A 21,568-nucleotide genomic window follows, 5' to 3' on the forward strand; every position below is an offset into this window, starting at 1 on the left:
AAAGGCTCAGACTCACCTCCATTCAATTCAGGTACTCGACAAATAGAAGGTGGCACCTGGTAACTTGAAGCTACACTCATAACCAACAGAGAGGAACAGTAACCACTGGAAAGTGAAACTACCAACCTGAACTGCACAGTGCCTTCTCATTAATCTATTTAATGTTCAGATTCTATACAGCAAGAAAAATGTAGGTCCATGCTGACAATTTGCATTATATATTTCATAGGCAGATGAAATAAATGCTTCCAAAGTCAACAAAAACATTACTTGAACAATTTCTTTTGTTTCTCCAGTTCCAAATCTACATGTAGTTACTTCATTACTACATAATGCCCTTTGCTGAACAATCACAAACATCCCTGGCATATCTGAGCATGGTCCTCTGCTGCAGGAGGTAAAGAATCCCTCCAATAATTGTGTAAGAGGTTCTTATCCTCCTGCTACTATGTCAGAAAAGTATGCCAGTGATGTCAGGTGTACATGTCCTTCCTGTATTCTCACTAGAGAGGAAATGAACAAAAATGTCAGTTTGCAGAACAGGGATTTCATCAGAAATGAATTGAGAAGATCACATGGCCAAGAACTGAAAAGCTGCAAAAATTACAGCTGGAATGAATGTGATAGAAAACAGAGTGATCCTGCCTCTTACAGTAAAACTGTGAAGCAGAGAAAAAATAAAGGCAATGCTAAGCTCAGCTAATCTAAAAATAACAAGACAATGTTTCTTCTTCCTTGGTGTCTTTCTCCATCAGTGTCCATCCTCTGCAGAAATAACTCAGGAGTCCTGAGGAACATGAACTTTCTGATTTGCATGATTGCATGACCCAAAAGTGCAGCCTAGTGCACATACATTAGAGAGTGGGAAGGGATGGAAGTGCAGACAGTGATCCTATGGGATGCTGATAATAAAAGCACTTTTAAGTTATATCTCATTGTTTTTAGTGGAGGGGAGAATGGCTGAAAATCACTGAAACATGAGAGATCTACAAGTCTAGTGATTTATTATTATTGAAAATATTAACAGTTTTATTCAATTACCTATACAGATATACTTTCTGTGCTCAAGTAGTTAAAAGAGGCTTGATTAGTCCTGTACACTGTTGAGGGTTCCACCCCTGCCTGATCTTGTCTTCCAAAGCATCCAAGTGTTCTAAGAAGTGCTTGTCAAAGAATCTGACTAGACAACAGAACCTCCATGTTAGGTACCAGCAGTCTTCTGAAAAAGTGGCAGAATATTGCTGTCCTGGATATACAGGAAATGGGATGGGGATCATGCCCCACTTCTAGATTAAAAACTGAAGATAAAAAAAAAGAAAAACCTCACTTTTTCTTTCTCCCAACCTTTTTCATTTACAAAATTTGTAATTCTGTTCTTTTTATATACATACATTTGCAAATGAAACTGAAATAAACTGATTCAAGGAACTGAAAACCTATCACTACTGTTTTTTTTTAAAGCTCATATTAGTCAAACCATCCGACTAGCTTGTGATATTACTTCTGTCACTGTGGTTTGGGTAAAGAGCAGAGCAGCTTTCTCCTGGAAGGTCCCAGGACATTTCACTTAATCTTCTGCCTCCCACCCTGGGTCTCACTCACATATTTCAGTTTGTCTCCCTGTGTGGCCATACTGGGAGCATTCTCAAGCTAAACCCACAGGAAAGAAACAGAGAAGAACAGGAACCATGCAAGAGCCTGCCTGGACAGATTGAATAATGCTCCCAATTTGTTAAGATGACTGAACTTCCCTAGTGTTATTGTTTTATCATTCCTTTGAAATCATAATTTAATACTTTTATTCTCTGTGAACTAGTACACTAAACACAGTTACTTAATGGTGAAGTATTAGAAAAACATTATTGTAAACATATAATAATAATGTAAATGTACTGACATATGCTTATGATTATTGTTATAAATACCTTTTGGGAAAACCATATCGAATTTATAAAACTAGGCTTTAACCATGGCCCAAAATTCAGGGTTCTGTTAAACACATTCAGCCTGAATCTTTCTGAGTCTCCATGTGAAGAAAGGATAGGCTTTCAAAACAGACTGAGCCTGGCCATAACACAACAGGATCAGAGACATACTTCTCCTGCAAGGAAAAGCACTTCAAACACCAGGGTGCCAGTCTGTCAGCACTTATCACTCAGTGGGTTATTCTATCTTTCCAGCAGATTCCCCTTCCAAACTTATACTTCATCACACTCCTGACCTTGCTGCATGTGGCCCCTTCAGCAGAGTTCAAGTCTGCCCTGCGTAAGACAGGGAAAGTTTATTCACCACTTCTCATTATCATCTCAGGGACTTGTTCATTGTAAGCCAAAATTATTTACTCTTCTGCTTGGGGGTGTTCATGGAGAAGGAAGAGATGGAGAAAAGTCTAACCAAGAAAATGTTATGCTGCAAAGAAAATGAGCAAAAACCTTCCCTTTCAGAAGTAAATGACTGCTTCTGCTCTTGTTTGGTGAGCAACTTTCCATCCAAAAATGGGATGGAAACTGAGGTAGCCAGACCATTTTGTACTCCAGCTAATACAGTATTTCAGATCAAGAAAAACAGGCAAGGCTGCATCACTCTGGCCTGCCTCATATGGACTCTTTTTTTTTTCCTTTGAAACATTCCATTTGCTGTTCAAGCCAAGACAAGAAAAGAAACATTTTTAACCTTAAGGGTCTGACATAAGCCTACAAAATTAAATAGCCAGGACTAAAGTGAGGCAGGTTTTACAGTTCTTAAGAGGCTATCCTTTGTTCCTTCCTTAACAGTACATTATAGCCAGGGAAAGCTTTCCAAGCTGAAAGCAAACAGGCAAGAGCAGATTCAAGTGCCTTTATTTGAACTGAAATCTGTGCAGGTCAGGACCACATGGTACTAAATACTCTACAAATAAAGAGCAAGTATCAATACCTTCCCTGATGAGCTTACAACTAGGAAGATAAAACAAACAGAAGATGAGTAGAGGAAAAGTCTGTCTAATTACAGGAATATGGTGCAGTCACCCCTAGAGCTGCTCAGACTTGAGCTTCCAGACCCCAAGTCTAAGTTTGAAGCAATAAATAAAATGGGCCAGACACTATTTGCAGACTCTGAGACAAAGCAGCCTGGCACAGCTTCTGTCTATACAGCTAAGCACTCATCCCTTCAAAACCAAGTGGTCTCATCCATATTGTCTCCTGGGAGCCCTGCATCCCCCCCAGCTTACAGGCAGGCAGTTTGGAAATGTGCTAGCTGACAAGAGCAAAAACCAGTCCAGTGAACACACTAACAAACACCACAGGCCAGTGCAGGCCAGCACAGTCTCCTGACCCTGTTTAACTTGCAAATACAGATGTAACTCATCTGTCTCCCCTGTGATCGCCTTCAGAGTCCCTGCACTCACAAGGGAAATGTGCCACTAAAGCCATCAGCCAGTGACACAGCCAGAAAAACATCCCATCAAGTTTTGGCACCTAAAAAATACTGCCTTTCATTGTGTAATTCCTGTGGAAAATACAAGACGTGGCAAAACCTTGCAAAATACTCCAACAGCCTGAATACACATCAGAATGAGGCTAAGACAGCCATCAGGTAGAAATAAAAAAAGGAAGAAGGTTCCAGGTTTTATTAGCCTGTGGACAGATAAATTACAGGTGAACTCTTTGGAAATGTAACTTTTTTTATTTTTTAAAGGCAGTGCTAGGCTAAAGTATCAGCTGCTTTTTTATGATCACTGAAGCCATTTTCAGAAAAGCTTTGACCAAACTGGAAAGAACCAGCAGAGAGCTGATATCCACTACAGTGAACACAAGTGTCGTTCTGCAAAGTGCTGCTGGTTTTAGAGCAGAACTTCAGTGACTTCCTCACAGCTGTGCTTAGTTCACCTGCCACGAGATACCAGCCTCAGAAGAGAGGGGATAAAAGCCATGCAGACAGGACTGTGACAGGGGGGCACTACTGATCTCCAGTGCTTGTCACAGCCCTCATGCCACATGTCACCACCTCCTTCCTTTGCCAGAGGACCCATTCATGGACACTGTCTCAGCTGCAGTCAGCACTGCCTTATTTATCATAAACACCTGGCATTCAGTGCTGCTGTGCCTGCTGGACTGAGGACAGAAGGCTTATGATGAAATGAGAGTGGAAATGGGAAATAACCTTTTAAGACGGCAGGCTTACAGACAAAGAAAGGTGTGTCATGAGTCTCTTGTTCTCTTCCACCACATGCTCCAAAGAAGGGATTAATAACTGAGCAGTTGATAAACTAGCAAAATTATTGCCAGCATCTCCTATCGTATTCAGATGAGATGGCTATTTTTTTTTATTAATTCATGTAAAAGAAAAACTAAAACAAAAAAAGAATCAGTATGGATCTTGGAAGAAAGAATTTGAGGAAGCATTTTATGTCAAAGAAGAGCCCTTCTGCCAACCAGCTGTTGGGGTTTTTTAAACAAATTTTTAGAGTGGAGCTTCTGCAGCCTCTTTTCTTTTTTCTATTCCAGAAACCTTGGGGATGTTTCTCTTCTAATTTTGAGCCCACTCATGAGCTGTGAATTCTTTTCCAAATGTGTGAGTGTGAATGATATGAATGGAAACTACACAACTTCTTACCTCTCCTCTTGCTGCTTGCTGTTTGCCTAGCTCTTCCTAAAAGCAATGGTAGAAACTTTTTCATGGGTTTATTTGGATCTGTGGAAACCAAAGACTCAGCCTTCCTACACGTATTTGTAAAGACTTCTGCAGAACAGAAGGACTTTGTTTAGCATGCAGAAACTGAAATCAGGAGCCACTAGTTTGTCTGATACAGAAAGAATCGGGAGTCTCACTTGCACAGTTCTTGGCACTTGCACCTCCAGGGATGCTTTAAATAAAAAAGGACTTATACAAAATGATCTATCAAATTTAAGTGGATCAACGGTTTGAAAATGTTTTTAATTTCTCTTTAAAAGCATCTGAAAATTGGTGCTACAGGTCCAGTGCTTTGCTTTCACAAGAAACATATCCTCAGTGGCCATGGACTTGTACATTTCCTCCTTCCAAACCCCTTCTGCAATCCCATCAAACTGATTGCAAGGAACTGTTAATTACCTCTAACTGTGCAAGAGGAGATCACTGCACCTTCATGAATGAAAGGAAATAGTCCTACCTCATTTCTGAGGTGTACCTTTGGTCTCTAACATACTTGCTAATTTCATTCATCAGTTTCAACTCATGTTCTTTAAACAGAGCAAATAGTCTAGCTCTGAGTGCAGATTAACTTTAGCAGTGCAGGTGATAATAATGCCTACTTTTGTTGTGTATTACACTTGATCACCTCAAAAGCTGCCTACATCACTTAGTTAAGTTGTTTTGCTTAATGTAATCCTACCTGGTGCAACAGGAGCAGCTGGTGCTGTTCACAAGAGAAGAAATTACTGCAAATGCTCGGGCTATTGCAGTTATTGCTGCAGCTGAAATCTGGTCTGATTGCTTCAACCAAATTTTTGGTTGCTCTTTTGCTATTAAATCTTGGAAAGCCTCCAAAATAAAAATGATAAAACCCTGAACATCACAAAAGATGCATTCTTCCACATATTTGTAGATCATCTTTGGCCCACTTCCTGATTTTAGCAATTACAGGTTCCCCCCAGCTCCCTGCACACTGCCCATAGATACAAGGCTTTGTATGGTCTGTCATTTAATGCAGAAAACTACAGCAAGTTAGTGCAGGAATGCTATGGCAGACAGTAGAGCAATTCAATACTAAATCACTGTTAAGTCTCTGTATGGTTTCCTTGATAGATGTTACACTGCTGATCTATTTTTATGTATTATTTACACTGGGACAGTGCCTGGAGGCCCCAGCCAGGGCAGGACCCCATAATGTTGCACATACTATCAAGTAGGATGCAAGGGCCTCTCCTCCTTGCAGCCTGTAGTCTAAATACATACTGAATGAGACCAGATGGAGAAAACAGTCAGAGGGAGGAAAAAGTGAGACAATTGTTAGTAAGAGTGGCAGGCAGAGCTCAACAGCTGCTTGGCAAAATACAGGCAATGTACAGATCCTGTCACTGCTGTTTCTTTTCTCTCTGGCCTTGGTACCATGTTTTACAACCTGCAGTGACCTGTGGACAAACACTCATATACAGACTCGTCCTCTGCATGCCTGAAGCTCTGGGCACTTGAAAACATCTTTCACTGCCCCCTGAATTGGGGCACAGAGTGGGTGGTGTGAAATCACACGTTTGGAGTGACCCACGGGAGGATTACAGCTTTGGGGTGTCAAGGCAGCTGATCTCAGTGCACTTCACATAATAATCTGTGTCTTTATTCCCTTACACATTGCCTGAGTCCTTATGGTGTCCAGGAACACAAGTGTTAATTCAAGCCCAGCTGTCCAGGGAACCAGCAATGGGTGCACCTCCCACCTAACTCACTAAGTCTCACTCTGGCTGAAGATGGGCTTTTAAGCTCATAGCCTCATGACCCAAATGCATTTCTTAAATTAGGGAGTACTTATTTCACCTCCTGATCAGAGTCATGACTGCTTTACACACAGATGAAATCCCCACTGTGTTTAGGTCCTCTGAGCAAACCCAAAATGTCCCTCTATGTTCTTAGGACTGTTCAGCTCTGATTTCCAAAGCAATAGGGTTGAGTCTGCAAGGTCAAGCAGAAACAACAAACAAATTCCTGCAAACACTTCCGAATTGAGCACATTTAGACATTCCCACGTGTAAGTCTAGTCCAGTACCATACTGGAAATCCACAGGCTCTCTGACACCAGGTCCCTCTTCCTGAAGTGACTGAACGCTCACACATTCCAGTGACCAGCACTGGGATGTCAGATTCCAGCTCTGTGAAGGTGAGGGATGTCAGATTCCAGCTCTGTGAAGGTGAGTTCTGGAGAGGCTGGAGGTGGGAGATCCCAAAACAAGAGGGACAAAGCCTGACAGCATCCCTCTTCTTTCAGGAGTGCAAATCAAGAAGAGTAAACTACTCACAAAGTCGCTGCATGGTAACAGTGAATGTGATCCTACAAGGGGAGAAGGACTCTGACATCAAGTCCCACCAACAACAAGATAAACTAATTAAACTCCCCTTTCCTTGAAGTGAGAACTTGTGCCACTGCATGGGTCAGCAGAGACCTCAGATAGGTCATCCTGGTCCTCCTCATGAATCTGTATTGCCTAACTTTCCCTCAGATCCCCGGCATCCTACAGCTGCTTTACACATGGACCTGCAGCAGTGCTCTCAAAATTATTGCAACTCTTCTCTGAGGAACTTTAATTTTCCCAGTTTTTTTTTTTTAATTTTTTTAATTCACCATGTCCAAAACTGCATTTCTTCTGAGGATCAGTCCTTTTCAAGGAGACAGCACCCCCCCAGAGCTAACACAGTATCTCCAACCACTCAGGCTGTATGAAAGCAAGAGCCATCAGAAGTAGGTTGCCAAAAGAGCTCAGCTCCCATTTAGTTATTAATGTCTGGATTTCCAAGTGTAGTGTTAGGTAACATGGGACATGTAGGCTGTACATAATAACAACATTTTTAGTAATACATAGCACACTAGCACTTCTTGGGATGTTGCTAGCCTGTGTAAGGACTGCTTTAAGGAAATAGGAGAAATGGGAGCTCATGTAATTAGATATTAATAAAAGCATTTCCTGAATGTTTCACAAGAAATAAAAGGGAGAAAACACAAGTTCTTTGAGGTGGTTTATATAATTGTTTTAAAAGAACATTTCAGCAAACACATTCAGTAAAGACATTTTTTCCTCCTTAAAATCAAGCTGAGTTGATTTTATTTGATCATTATATTCTTAAGATAACATTCATCTTGCCTAATTCCAACCATCTAAAACTCAGGCATTGTCTGGGCTCCCTCCAGGGAGGGTAGAGACAGGAGAGACAGGCACTGCCAAGTTAATTCATCCCCTGGCTCAGATACTGCTTTGCCCCTGGGAGCACCTCATCCTGTACAGAAAACAGAAGAAGATTAGGTGACCACCTCACACTTCAGACAACTGAAATAAATCCCATCTTAATTAGCTTTTCCACTCACTGTACTTGCATTGTTACAATATCTGAACATCCATACTTTCCAATTCTCACACTTTTTCTATGATAAATGGTGACTCTGACTCATTTACACATATAGCTGAGGCAGGTAGAGCCAAGTTCTAGCCCTGCAAAGGTATTTACTAAGTTAATTGTCTAAATTAGGTGTTTTTCAATCAGCTGACAAATACTCAGTGATGTAGACAAAGCAGAGGCAGTTGGGTGCCCTTAGGAATTTGCTGGGATGTAAGCAGAATTGACTTGCCTTAAGGACATATGTCATGGAATTAACCCCAGGTCTCCTGAGCTGCTGTCCTAACCTTTGGAATGTCCTTAACATCAAGCAAATCCTCTGCTGTTTCTTGAATAAAACTTTTGAAGTATTTACAGTCATGTCTTCTTCTTTGTCAAACTCTAACAAGCTATGCACACTCAAAGCTTTTTATTCTTCCTCATAAATCAAACCTGACTCCAAGCCTCCCTTCTCACTTTTGTTGATCTTCTCCAAGCTATCCTTAGATCTTAACTTTGCAGTAAGAGCACAGTGAGGCCAAAATTCCAGGGTTTTCTAGGTGTTACTGTGAACTAAACACAGGAACACCAGCACAGAGTTGGATCTTGCACTAAAATCAGTGGAAATACAACAGTCACTTCAGAGTTCTGCTCTGGTATGCAGCACTCTGCATCACAGCACAGTGCACTGACACCATGACTCTTGCACTTAGAGAAGTAATTGACCAAGACCTTAAAACTTAAATACTTGGGGCACATCAACATGAGAGTCCAGACACAGTAAGATGTGAATTAGCAGCACACTGGCTGCCCTGCAATCACATCACACAGAAGTGTGTATTAGAAGGAAGCAACTTAATTTGGAAGCAACTTACTTAATTTGGACAACAGCCTTAGGGCAGACAGGCCATGCAGAGCCAGTGTGGGGAAGATACCACTCTGCACACTGTTATTCCAGCTGAACAGAAGCTGACTCCCACATGTAGACAACCTTTATCAGTCCAGAGCAGGCTCCAGCCCTGGGTGATACGTGCTCCTTAGAATAATCTTGGGGAGAACTGCTGGATGCTGAGCATGTCCTCTGACTTGCCCAGAACTTGCACCTGGGTTGTAACATGGGTCAATTTATAAAACAGACTCTGTTTCTTTCATCTGGAAAGATTTTTTTGGCAATTGCCTCATTAAAGTGAAACAGAAAAGTCTGTTTCTGTAGAGAAAGAGATGTCAGCCCCATACTATTCAAGCAAATGACAAGATAAAAACAGTTTCTGGTACTGAATAAGTGCAGTTCCTGCCCCTTCTAGAATAGATGCCTTGATCCCTAACTAATCAAAACAATTCTGTATCAACCTTGAATTATCAAAGTCTAAGCATGTTCTGTTTTCAGAAGCCATGAGCACAGAGTATGGGCAGCTTGTGGGAAACACACACATAAAGTACCATGCATCTTTCAAGAAAGCCACTGAAATAATTATAAAAGGTTTTTCAGATGTCTGGTTTTTAGAGGGATATTTTATCATCTCCTGTATTAACTAGACCCCCAAAACCTTACAGAGCTACCCTTATATTGAATCCAGTAGCTTGTTTTTGGACTAGCTCTTATTGTCCAAATAAGATTCAGTTTCTGGGGATATCAAGAGAACAAGATTCTGCAACCTCCTTTGCATGGGACTGCCTTGTCCATCTTCTGAAACAGAAAAAGTTAAATCTCCCACACCAATAAGAGAAAGTTCTGCCCAATCAGCCAGTTTCAGAACAAGGAAACATGTTTGTGTCAGGGTTTCCAACCTGTCTTGCAAACCACCAGAAGAACAAATTCCTTCAGAGTGTTACACACACCAGAGAATCCCACGCAGCACCATATCTCTGAAGGGGAATGAAGGGTAAGTGCTTAGGCAGGAAACACTGCCAAAAACTCAAATGCCTATTTTGGAACCTTCTCCCAGCCTAACAGAAAAGCAGGAGGTAGAAATGACTGCTACACAAGAAAAGACACCCATGGGACTGAGGTCACATCTTCAACTTGAGACGTCCAAAAGGAGCTCTGAGCAATTGCTGCAGCCTCCACAGCACAGCTGGGTTTTCCTTCTGAGCGGTGGCACACACAGGCTAAGCCATAATATAGTGTACAATTTCCATTATATAACGTAAGGGCAGCTCAGAGCAGATCCCATCAGTGAGATTTAGTAAAACAAGTTGGACAAAAATTACTGATCTTCTAGGAAACACAGACTGAGGATCCTGAATCCTGAGCACAAGGCCCACAGGGTCTTGGCTGTTCAGAACAAACTGTCTGCTCACTGTCAATCGCTAATGTATCCATCCTCCATCAGCACCTTTTCACCTCTTCTAACTGCTTGTGCTCACACCTCTCCTCCCATGTGGCTCAAACCAGAATGAAGAGAGTCAGCACAATTTAAACAGGGTCATGCTTTCCAAGCATCAAACCAGCATTTTGCTGAGAAAAGAATGAAAACAAATTGTACACTGCCTACTGCAAGGCCTTGTGAGATTCCCCCAGGGCCACCACAACCGACCACTGTAATCTCTGCTGATGCTTGCACTGGAGATAACAATGCTGCCTGTTATCAAAGCCACTGTGTCCCAGTTATTCTGGCCTTACACACTATTTATCTTATAAAGATGAGTGCAGCACTTTATAGACTGTCTAATAGTTTATCTTGGAGATGTCAAATCCCACTTTCCATTGTGTCATGTTGAATTCCTGAATGGAAAATAAAACACAACAAATCCACACACATTCCAAAATGCTTTTCTCACACCACTTCAGTGGCATTTACCTTGTTTGTAGGGAAAGGAAGGAAGGAAAGCACAGAAAGGATGGAAAGTACTTTTTTTTTTTTTAAACACCATTTACTAGAACAGATTTTATTAGCCATAAATAATGGTGGTAACCTAGGATAAAAATAGAAGTAAAGCCTGTCTTCACTAAGAAAATGGCTATCTATATTTCATCACTGACCAACTGCAGAGCAGCTGTGCCTGTGATATCAATGTTATCACAAAGGAATTTCTACCATTGTCGTGAAAACCTGGCACCAGACCCGAAATCTGTCTGAATTCTCTCCCTTTAACAGTTTAACACCCCACATGTCAGATTGCTAGAGCAGAGTACCCCTGGGGAGTGAGAGATTTTCATCATGTCAGGGCCATTTCTGGGAATTGACGGGATACAGGAAAACCATGCCTGAAGCTTTTACAAAAGCACAAGAGAGAGTTTAACTGTAGGAAGGAGATTAAATTTCAGAGGGGAGTTTGGAAGCAGGAGCAGATTGTCCTGTGACTTGAAACCACCTGGAGAACTGCTGCCACTGAAAGGTAAGGATGGACAGTTCCTCTTAGGAAAGACCAAGCCCTTGTGCCACAGGACATGCTGGCAGTACCACAGATACAGCACAGTGGGAAAAAAAAGGATAAACTGCACAGAATCTCACCTTGGCTTTTAAATGGAAAAAAGGATAAACCACACAGAATCTCACCTTGGCTTTTAAATGGAAGACAACAATTGCATTCTGCTTTTTTCTTTTTTCCCTTGCTTTGAAAGCAGATGTTTGGATTGAGATGAACTCCCTGCACTGTTTGCTGCACACACCTTCTGCTTTTCTGTCAGGCTGCAAAAAACCAGAGAAATTGGCACTGGAGCATTCAGTAGTGTATTGTGCCTCAGTACTCATTCTTCATCCTTACACATCAATGTACAACAGCAACAAATAGAGAAAAAAACCAATCCTTCCATCACTGCATCAGTTAAGGAGCCAAAGCACAGTAACTCATCTTTCACCAAGTAGGAAGGATTTGATTTTAAGTGCCATTGAGGAGATAACTGTCTGTGTTACGAGCTCCATAATGGTGCTCGTGTTGCCATTTAGGAAAGTAATGAGCTGTAGCAAAGTCACAGGAAGCAAAGGACACAGGAGCTTCAGTCTCCTGAGGACAGCACAGCAATTTATCTGTACTTGGACGTGTAAAACTCTTTAGGGAAATAATAAAATAAAATAAAAAAAAAAACCTCACCAACCTAAAAACCAAATCACAGACATGTGAATTTGTAGACAGATACCTTAAGAAAATCAGCCTATTTCCCCCTTGATATAAATTTTATTATGTAAGTTTAATCAATCTTCAGCCTAGGCAGTTTATAATTATTTTATCTAAGGACAGAAAATCCTTCCATGTGAAAACTCCTTTAACTTCACTGGAAGCTGCACAGGTTGTTGGGATGTTATACTGGGGAAGGTATTTCTTTGCCATAAATCCAATTTTAACTTTTTTTTCAAGCTGAGGCAGCTTTATGAGATGAAGTAAATCTGCTTTTTGTAGATGTCACTAGAGGACTCTAAACACCGAATCGTAACTCCAAAACAAACCTGTACACCACAAACAGTATTACCCAGGACATTCATCTTAAAAAGAGAGACAGCACAGAGAAGCACAGCTAAGTGCACCTTTTTTTATTTCTAGAAAGAGCACCTAAAAGATCCTTGGGTCTGAACAATGTTAGTAACTTCCTTAGATGCACCAGATCTCTTTGCTTTTTTTCCCTCAGTTAGGTGGGCGTGACATTCCAAAAATTACATCAAGCCAGCTCTTCCTTAAAGCCTTCAAAGCTTTGAGTTCAATTTGCAATATAATAAATTGAGTCTTAAAATAAACACCTTGGATTTCATGAGGTAAGAGAAGACCTCACTTCTGACAAGATTCCAGCTCGTACAAAACATCAGATCAACTGACCACAGTGATTCAGACTGTAGTTATGTAAAGCATCCTTGCCTATTAAAATAGTTTTAGGAAAAAATCAGATTAATAACAGAGATTCATGATATTAACTGACTCTTCAGTCAGCCAACTTTAGCCTTAAAGATCAGGATAAAACTGTCTTTTGCTGTTTTCAGCTTTTTTTACATGTAGCCACCCCTGCCCACAGCACCTGGGCCACAGGGTGCACACACAACAGAGCTGTGACTGCTCGGTGCCTGTGGTGCTCAGAACCAGGCAGAGGAGCTCAGAACCAGGCTCAGAAACACCTGCAGGGCTGGGGTGGGCTCCAAGTGTGCCCAGCTCTCCCACAGACTGAAAGGAGAAGTTCCACCTCTCCCAACACCCTTCATCCAGCAGCTCCAGGGCTGGCACGCTCCTGTGGGAACAGGAAGCATTGGTCTCCTTATGATTCATTCCATGGTGCAGCTCAGTACCAGGTAGGAAACACCAACACTGATAGCAAAACATTAACTGGGGCAGATCCAGTAGAAGTCTCATCCCAGAAGATGGTGCAGCAGCTGTGCAAAGCCAGACTCCTTCTGCTGGGCCTGACAAGGGAGCGCTCGCAAAAATGGAACGGAGGTGCCTGAGAGAGCCAAGCTCCAGAACATCAGCAGCACCACTGCTCTGACCCACACCTGGGAAACTCCCCTTCCAGGCCACCTCAGCACCTGAGCCACTGAAATACACTTTTACAGTTTAGTTTTTATTTTAAATATTGGTAGAAGTACAAGATAGACCCTACTCATACCAGTCTGCTGTGAGAGTTCATTGCTGAGGATCCCGAAGGAATCCCATGGAAGGGGCTTGGAAATTGATGATCTTCAAGGTCCCTTCCAACCCAAACCTATATTGTGTCTCACAGGCCCCTCCCAATACTATTAATACATAGCTAATAAATTAATAAAAACTCCTCTGAATGAGAAAAGGCCCACTGCTTGTAACTAATGACTACATAAACACAAGTGCCAAATTTGTTCCTGTGTCTTCTATGATTTCTATTGAACAAATGATGGATTTTCAGAGAGATATAACAAATGATCACTCTATTACTAGGACACAGTATAGTACCAGCTTTGAAGATTTATTTATGTTCTTAATAATGGTTTTCGAGCACCCGCTTTAAAAAAGGAAATAACACATGAAATTAAGCAAAGGATTTATTTAAAGGTAATTCATATGCAGGTGGAACCTTTCTTTCACAAGGTGAGAGAATGGATATAAGAATGCTACATTCTGCAAAGCTACAGATTATGATAGTACAGAGAATTTTACAGTTAGAGCTGCTCTTACTGTAAATCTTGGAGAAAAGGAACTGCACTTGCAACAGCCTATTACTACTTGTCATTGCCCTTTATTTTATTTTCCTCTCTCAAAGCAGAGCTCTCTGGACACCCAAGGATGTTATGAGCATTTTTCATTTATTACACTGTTCTAAAGCCTTTTAGTATAAGCCTTCATAAAACCTCACATATATGCATTATAAAATTACAGAGAATAAGTTCCATATGAAAAATTCATCATATTTCTTCTTTCTATTTTTTAGCAGAGATTCTGACATAAGCATGGGAGCAACAGACATTGTTTTAATTCTTCATTGTGGAAGGGGAAAAAAATCAACTTTTTGCTTTTTTGTCTTGTTTAAGAAAGAATTTTTTACATACTCCCTCTTTGCAGTCTGCCCCTTGCAAAACCAAAAAAGGATTTTAGACAGACCAAAAGTAACCACAATTATATGGAGTGTGTCATTGATAAATTCCAGGGGAATACAACAGGCTAGGTAGGCACATACCATTAGATCTAGCTGTTCAAAATCTTAAAATTCTAGCCAAGATTAAGCTGGACTATTTGACCACACCAGCCCTCAAGACTGCACTTAATTTTTAAAAAGCTTGATCTCACTCTAGGCTTAGACTTTAAGCAAGTAACTCTTTCAAGAGAGCATTTTACACAGCAGCCTATCTTTAAACATGTGCTTAAGTCTCTTGAAGTCACTAAGTACAGACAGACTGAGAACAGGCCCAAGTCTTTCATTTTGTGACAGCCTCAGATTTGTATAATTTTAGTTAATCCTGGGCTTTCTGTTCCCAGTGCATTTAGGCATATTATGCTGACACAAGATGAGATCAGACTTGGTGCTGCAGTGTCTTCAGGAATTTTGGAAGAGAATGTTCCAGGAAAATTGGTAACTTCTCTTCTGCCCACCCCCTTGGAGAAAAAAAAAATAAGAAAGCAACACCACCCCAGCACGTCACTGGAGTATGTTCAGATGTTACAGAGGCTTTAGCCTCTCTTCTCCTGCATGACGTCTGCTTCCTGCAAGTCTCCTGATTCTCTGACCAACAAAATTGGAAACACTTTAATTATGGTCATTTATTTTGCTTTTAAACTGACCACATTATAAGACAAAGCTCACGCAACTCTTCTGTTTATAGTAGCACAGGAAGAAAAATATGCAAAGATGTACAAAAAAGGATAAGTGTTACTGAAAGCTGAGTAATAGACACAGTGTGAATTTCATGCAGCACAGAATTACAGGTCTCCATGCACATATAAACTCTAAAGCATGAATTTGTCTTTAGCCACATATGTTTTGAGCCATTTAGGATTTGTCCTGAAAAATTAAGTTTGAAAATAAATGTCTCTAATGTCCTGTGCTGAGTCTGACCAGGGAAACTGTTAGGGAAACTCTCAGGTACCAACAGAGCTCTGAAAATGAATCACATTTTCCAGTTACGTTGTGGGGAAGTGCAATGACTTAGTTAAGGCCAGTATAATGTCCCAGGCTTAAACTACCACACCCATCACAATGACAGTCAATTGAGTCAATGATTCAACCCAGATGGGAATCCAGGTTCTTCTTGGCTTACTGTTATCTCTTCTGCCCATTAGGTTATGTGACTTCCATAAGTTATTTTGCAGTTCCCGTCAAAAGAAAATAATCCACATGATGCTACACTCTGCCTCCCAGCTGTAACGCAAAGTGGAATTTTGGACCACAGCGCTGTTTCCTGACTCATCCTGGATCCCCTCCATGTGACGTTGGATCCATCTAAGCTGGGGAGAGCAGAATAGAAGGGCTGTGCTATTTTTTTGCTTTTTGCTTTTTTCTTTTTTTCTATCACCCACTGTCAGATAACACGTGCATGTTCTCGCAGCGTGTCTCCAGAACGTGGAAAAAGACCAACAATACCAGAGAGGGGCCTTTCTGAATACACAAGGATAGAAAGAATAAGATAAAAGGGCTAAAGATTTATACAGGGATTATTTAAATAATGACTCACTGCCATTGCTAAGTTTATAAAATATATAAAACCCAGACAAAAATATAGGGGCAGGGGGAAACTGTTGAGAAGTGTGACAGAGGTGCAGGACTATAAAAAAGTTAAAAATAGCACACCCACAGAGCAAAATTTCCTTCACACCTAAATACAGCCACTACACTCCTCATGCACATGGCTGTACTGTGAGCCTCTCTGTTGCTTGTTTGCAGCTGGAGGGAATCCAGAAAGCAAGGAAAACAAACACAGGGCACGTTCCCTGCATCTATCTGATTCGATGGCATTTAGCACACACCTTTGGCTCTCTCCAGGGGTTAAAAAGACAAAGGGCCAAGCACAGCTCCGGCAATCCCGCAGGCTGCCTTGCCAAGAGAGCGTGGTGGGAAAGCCTGCTTAACCAGCCCCAAAGGATTCCCTCGTGGAGGAAACCTCAAAGAGCACAGAGGTGGCTCACTGGCCAATTCCAGCTCCAGGGGTTTTAGCCAAAGAAATCCTGGCATGTGCTGGGAATTCAGCTGATTCCCAGCTGATGCATCAGGCTCTCTGCATCCACGGCATGTCAGTGGCACACAGTGAAGCGACATCTGAGATTACAGCTGCTGGATTTTTAACAGCAAAAAGAATGAGAGGAAAAGCAGAACAGGGATTTAAAAAGAATTCAGAAAGACATCATTATTTTGGCCACCCTGAGCTAACAGCAGGCTCACAGGGTGACTCCAATGTTTATGGCTTTCTGCCAGTTAAACTGCAAAGCTCCTGACTGTGTGGGACATTCACTCCTCTGCTTGTTTTGTGACATGGAAAAGAGGCTGAGCATATACATCCCTTCTGCTAGGATCAAAATAAGGACAGGTGCTGCTGGGAGCATTTCATCCTTTGCTTTTCAGTATCTTGCTGTTTACATTGTTAGCTGCTTAATTATCATTACTTAATCTCTGAGTAAAAAGATGCAGCATCCTCAAACAATTTAAAGGGCTCTTTCCCAATGAACAGCATCTATTTCCATTTAACACTCTAGCTTAATTAAAACTTCCCCCCCCCCCCCAGGGCCTTGTTTCAATTAATTCAATTGCAAAATCCCAGTAGAATGTCCAGGCTGCAGCACAATCTGCGTAATGACCACAGTGGTATCCGCAGTGGAAACATCACCTCTCAGAAAACAAGAAAAAAAACCCAAAACACTGGGGAGCAGAGTAAGATCAGAGCAATTAAAATGTTTTGGAAGGTTGGTTGATGGCACAACCTGCAGCTTGGAAAGAAGCAGGCAGAGGCCAGTACTTGGGAGTGGGGTCAAAAAGAGGTATCAGTGTTCTGGGGATCTGACTGTAGCCACTCACCAAGACAAAGCTGAGGGCAGGAATACAACTTGAAATTACATCTTTCTCATATCAGACGCCTTACTCAGTACTACTGAGTGGCACTTCTCCTTTATTGGGACTATTGTCCTGAAAGCACCTACCAGCTTTTGTAATAAAAGTCATTCTTGTATTTTCAGACACAGCAGAGACTGGTGAAGCTGCTATTTCCATTTCTGGTTAAAGCACTCAACGGGCAGAGCCCACACACTGACTGTAGGAGACTTGGAATCACAGCACTGGTCTAGAGCACAACTCTCAGTGCTTCAGCACTGCACCTAATGGGAGCCTGTTGTGCTGCCCACACCCTGAGAATCCCTGCTGGATCAATCCAGTCCTAAGGAGAGGGAAAGCAAATTTAGTTCCTGGATCACAGGCTAGTCTGGATGTCTAAGCCAAAATAAAGTTCAACTAAAAGTGAAGCCAAGCTGCTCAGCCTGATCAAGGCGAAAATGCTTCAATTTATGAGACATCTCAGAGCAGGACTTGTCTTGGAAATTTTAAGAAAAAGAGGTGTGGCACCTGCAGAATTTGGCTATCTCTGTTTGAAAGTAGGTTTACAATTATGGATTAAAATACCTCAATTTCTCTTTAAAAGACTATTTAGACACCCAACTTTCAAAGAAGACTTTGGCCCTTACACTTTGCAGGAGATGATGTGCTTTTCTGGATCAAGCCCATAATAACCTAAACAAACTAATTAAAAGGCAAAGATGAAAAGTCACATCAATTATAATAATGAGGACTTGAAAAACGGTAGAGAGGTGGTGTGCGATTAGCATTAACACCTCCAAATGGTAAACATCAAAATCAAGTCTCTTTACTTGTCCCCCAGATTTGCAAGTGAAAGAGACGAAGTGACATGCTACAATTCTTCAAGGGCTTGCCTGCATCTTCCTGGCCTCTGTCAGAGACACGGACACAATGTGAACTGCTGCTTTCTCAGCTTCTGGTCCCATTTATCTCTATTATTCTTGGACAAGTTGCCCCAGTTCAAATCAAAGTGAAGCTCTTTTTGAGGAAACATAGGTGGCTGCTCTGTGCTCCTGCAGCACAGTCACCGATTACCTAACGCTCTCAGGAATGTTTCCCTTCTACAAGCAACAGCTTTCATTTTGCAATATTCGCAGCAAAACAAGGAGCTTTCCCACCCTGGGAGTTCCTTCATTCCCAAAGTGATCTGGAGGTGGTCCCTGTGAGCAGGCGAATGTTCTCCTTTGGGCTGCACCCGGCCAGCCAGGTGCTCTGCGCTCCAGGGATGGGCGCGCTCAGCAGCCGCGCTCACGGCGATGCTGGAGGACTGCGTAGAAAGGAAGGAATTCTACCACTGCTCCAGCAAGCAACAGTTCTGCTGAGGAGCATGGGCTGATCACGCCCTGCTGCCTTCCCAGAGCCCGGAGCCAGCTCTGGGGAGTAGGAGCAGGGGTGCCGGGCTGAGCGCACCAACTCCTCTCCTATCTCACAGCCTCACCGCCCCGCTCCCAAAAACTCTTTCCTTCTCTCCCTTCACGCCCCGGCAGAGCCTAGCCCTTTCCTAAGCCAGCCTCATCTCCCCCCTGACAGCGGGGCAGGTGGCCCGGGGGCCGCCAGGTGCCGGCACCGCTCCGCTCCTGCCGGGGCAGCCCCGGCGGCGCCCGGGGCAGAGGCGAGCGGAGCGTCCGGGACAGGCAGAGGGGAGCGCAGGCACCTTCCCACACCGCCCTCCTCCCCTTCCCCGCGGCGCGGAAAGTGCCCCAGCGGCCGCGGAGCCGCGGAGCCTCGGGGCCGGTACCTGCCGGGGCCGGAGAGCGGCCGGAGCGCGGCGGGGCCGGGGCCAGGGCCGGGTGTCGGAGGCGTTGCGAGCGCGGCGGCTCCTCCCCGGCGGCGGCGGCGGCGGCGGCAGCGGAGGGTCTCGCTCCTTCTGCGCCGAGTGTCAGACTTTCCCTCGGCCGCCCTCCCTCCATCCCGCCACCCCTTTCCACTCCCTCGCACGCACATGCACACCCCTCCAGCAAATGGGCTGCCGCCTGAGAGTGCGCCTGTGTGTCCGGGTGTCTGTCAGCCGCCGCAGGCACACCCCCCGCTCGCCGCAGGTCCCGCTCCCGGCCCGCCGGACGGGGCTCCCGAGCAGTGCCGGGGTGCGCACCCCAACCCCGACCGCGGCAGCCATGCGCCCACCCGGGGACCCCGAGCCCGTGTGCCTTCCCTGGGCCGCAGCCCCTCCGGCAGGGCCGGATCACACACCTGCGAGCTCGCCCAGGAGCATCCCCAGCTGTCTCTGGGACCGCCGTGCGCGGCTGCCGCTCCTCATCCACGTGGCTGAAGCAGCCTCAGGTCCGCTCACGGTGCTCCCATGACACATTCCCTCTGGGACGGAACTGGCTTTGCAGACTGATTGAGTAAACAAAGCCAGCTCGCCACACTCACGATAAGTGGCTCGGAGCTCAGGGCTGGTGCGCGTTTAAGAGTTTGCCTGTGTGCAGAACTGTAGCTGCCAGGGGCACATCTGCATTCGCATTTATTTGTTTTGCCCCCGGAATGTGCTACACTGGTGGTTCTCCAGCTTTCGCAGGCTGCAGAACCACTTCCTAAGAGAGAATTTCTCTCCTGGACCAGCCCACTCCCACACCAAACCATTCTCTCCAGCATATTTCCTTCTGTGGCTGCCCGAGGAAGAGCCTTCCTGCCCGCAGGCTGAGAGCCACTGCACACATGGCACAGGCAGTATCAGACCCTTCCAGACAAGACACACTGGGCTTCTTTCAAGAGCTGTGTTTCCCTCAGTGAAGGGCTCAGATTGAAAGGCTTCAGCTGGCAGCTCGGTTATGGAACAGACCCCGACTGTTGCTCCCGTGAAATAACCAAGGAAGCCCAGAGAAATATACTGGAGTTTCCATCATGTAACTCACCTCGGCAGAACTTCATCCTCACCTACCATTCACACACAAGTCAGATGGGTGGTCTGGGTATACAGGACAGGAGCTAAATAAGAGGAGGTTTTTAGGTTCACCAAAAGTCAACTTTACACCTTCTTTAACCTAAGTTTTTTAAACAGTTTGTTTCTACAGTACCAAACTGACATTGTTTTTTATAAATTCTACACATGGAAATACAGACTGTACTTATCTACATGAGTTTTATATTCCCAAAAGACAAAGGGAGGAATTTGGAGATAGGTTTACTCTTGACTTGTGCTGTTTAAGGCCTTAAAAAAAAAATGAAAGGAGATTTTATCCTGAATTTCCACATTTGTATCATTATCACTGGTAAAACTTTCCATTGCTTTAATCCCCACATGGTACTACTTAATACAAATATAATTGGGATGAGTATGATGCAGATTTGAGCCAGTTTGTGTTTTGAATTTCTGCAGAATAATTCTTGCACTTTACCTTGTTCCCACTCACTGATGATCACAGGTGCTGTGCTGATAACCCCATTCTGCACCTGAAGAAGCTCGACAAATAGAAAATGAGGAGCAGGCTGGTGGAAGAAAAATCCTTGTGGGGTTTTTTGGTTTTTTTTCAAGCATTTATTAGAACTATGGAATAGGGGTTTAAGGTACTCTGACAACATGAATCCTGATAAAAAGAAAATATGCTGCAAAATCCTGGTTTTTTTCATGTTCTGGAGATGTTTCAGACTCCCGTGAAAAAGAAATCAGCATGAATGTTTCCTTTTCACATTTGTGGAACAAGTCTACAGACTCTGTGAAATGTAGGAAATATAGGGGGGAAAAAATAAACGCTTTGGAAATGATTTTATTTTAGCAGCTTCGGGGGGGGGGGGAGATGGATATGGAATAAATAGGAGAAGATTTGTCTTTCAAGAGTGATAAAACCGAATTTGTGAAGTAGAAGCTCTTCCTGAAGTGGAGGAAAGCAGGAAAAAATCCGCCCTCTTGTGGCTGCTGGCTAAAGGAAAGCCGATAAAATAACTTTTCTCTGCGGACAGCAGGGAAGGAGCGCTTTTGTGAGCCTCGCTGGGAAGGCTCTAAACAAGGTTACACGAGGTCATGCCATGGACACAGGCTGAGCAGGCATTCGCCATCTGCACAGCATCATTGTAAATGATCACTCCATGCATTCCTTGGCATTGTATTTTAAACCACTGCTCAGAAATTCCCAGAGCAGA

The 21,568-nt window shown here is 43.4% G+C and overlaps 1 protein-coding gene across 3 annotated transcripts in view; it reads right to left on the minus strand.

The window, feature by feature from the left end:
• Nucleotides 1-19,738, minus strand: part of SEMA3D (semaphorin 3D) — a 132,222-nt gene extending 112,484 nt beyond the window's left edge. The window contains exon 1 of one of the 3 annotated variants that reach the window (XM_066550952.1): nucleotides 19,679-19,738. The gene's annotated coding sequence lies outside the window, so the exon portion shown is untranslated. Of the gene's footprint in view, nucleotides 1-11,540; nucleotides 11,591-19,226; nucleotides 19,305-19,678 lie in introns of those variants that run through there. The other 2 variants (XM_066550954.1, XM_066550953.1) reach the window with 2 other exon arrangements.
• Nucleotides 19,739-21,568: the final 1,830 nt, after the last annotated feature.

The sequence above is a fragment of the Molothrus aeneus genome, chromosome 5 (genome assembly GCF_037042795.1).
Source record: "Molothrus aeneus isolate 106 chromosome 5, BPBGC_Maene_1.0, whole genome shotgun sequence".
NCBI lineage: Eukaryota > Metazoa > Chordata > Aves > Passeriformes > Icteridae > Molothrus > Molothrus aeneus.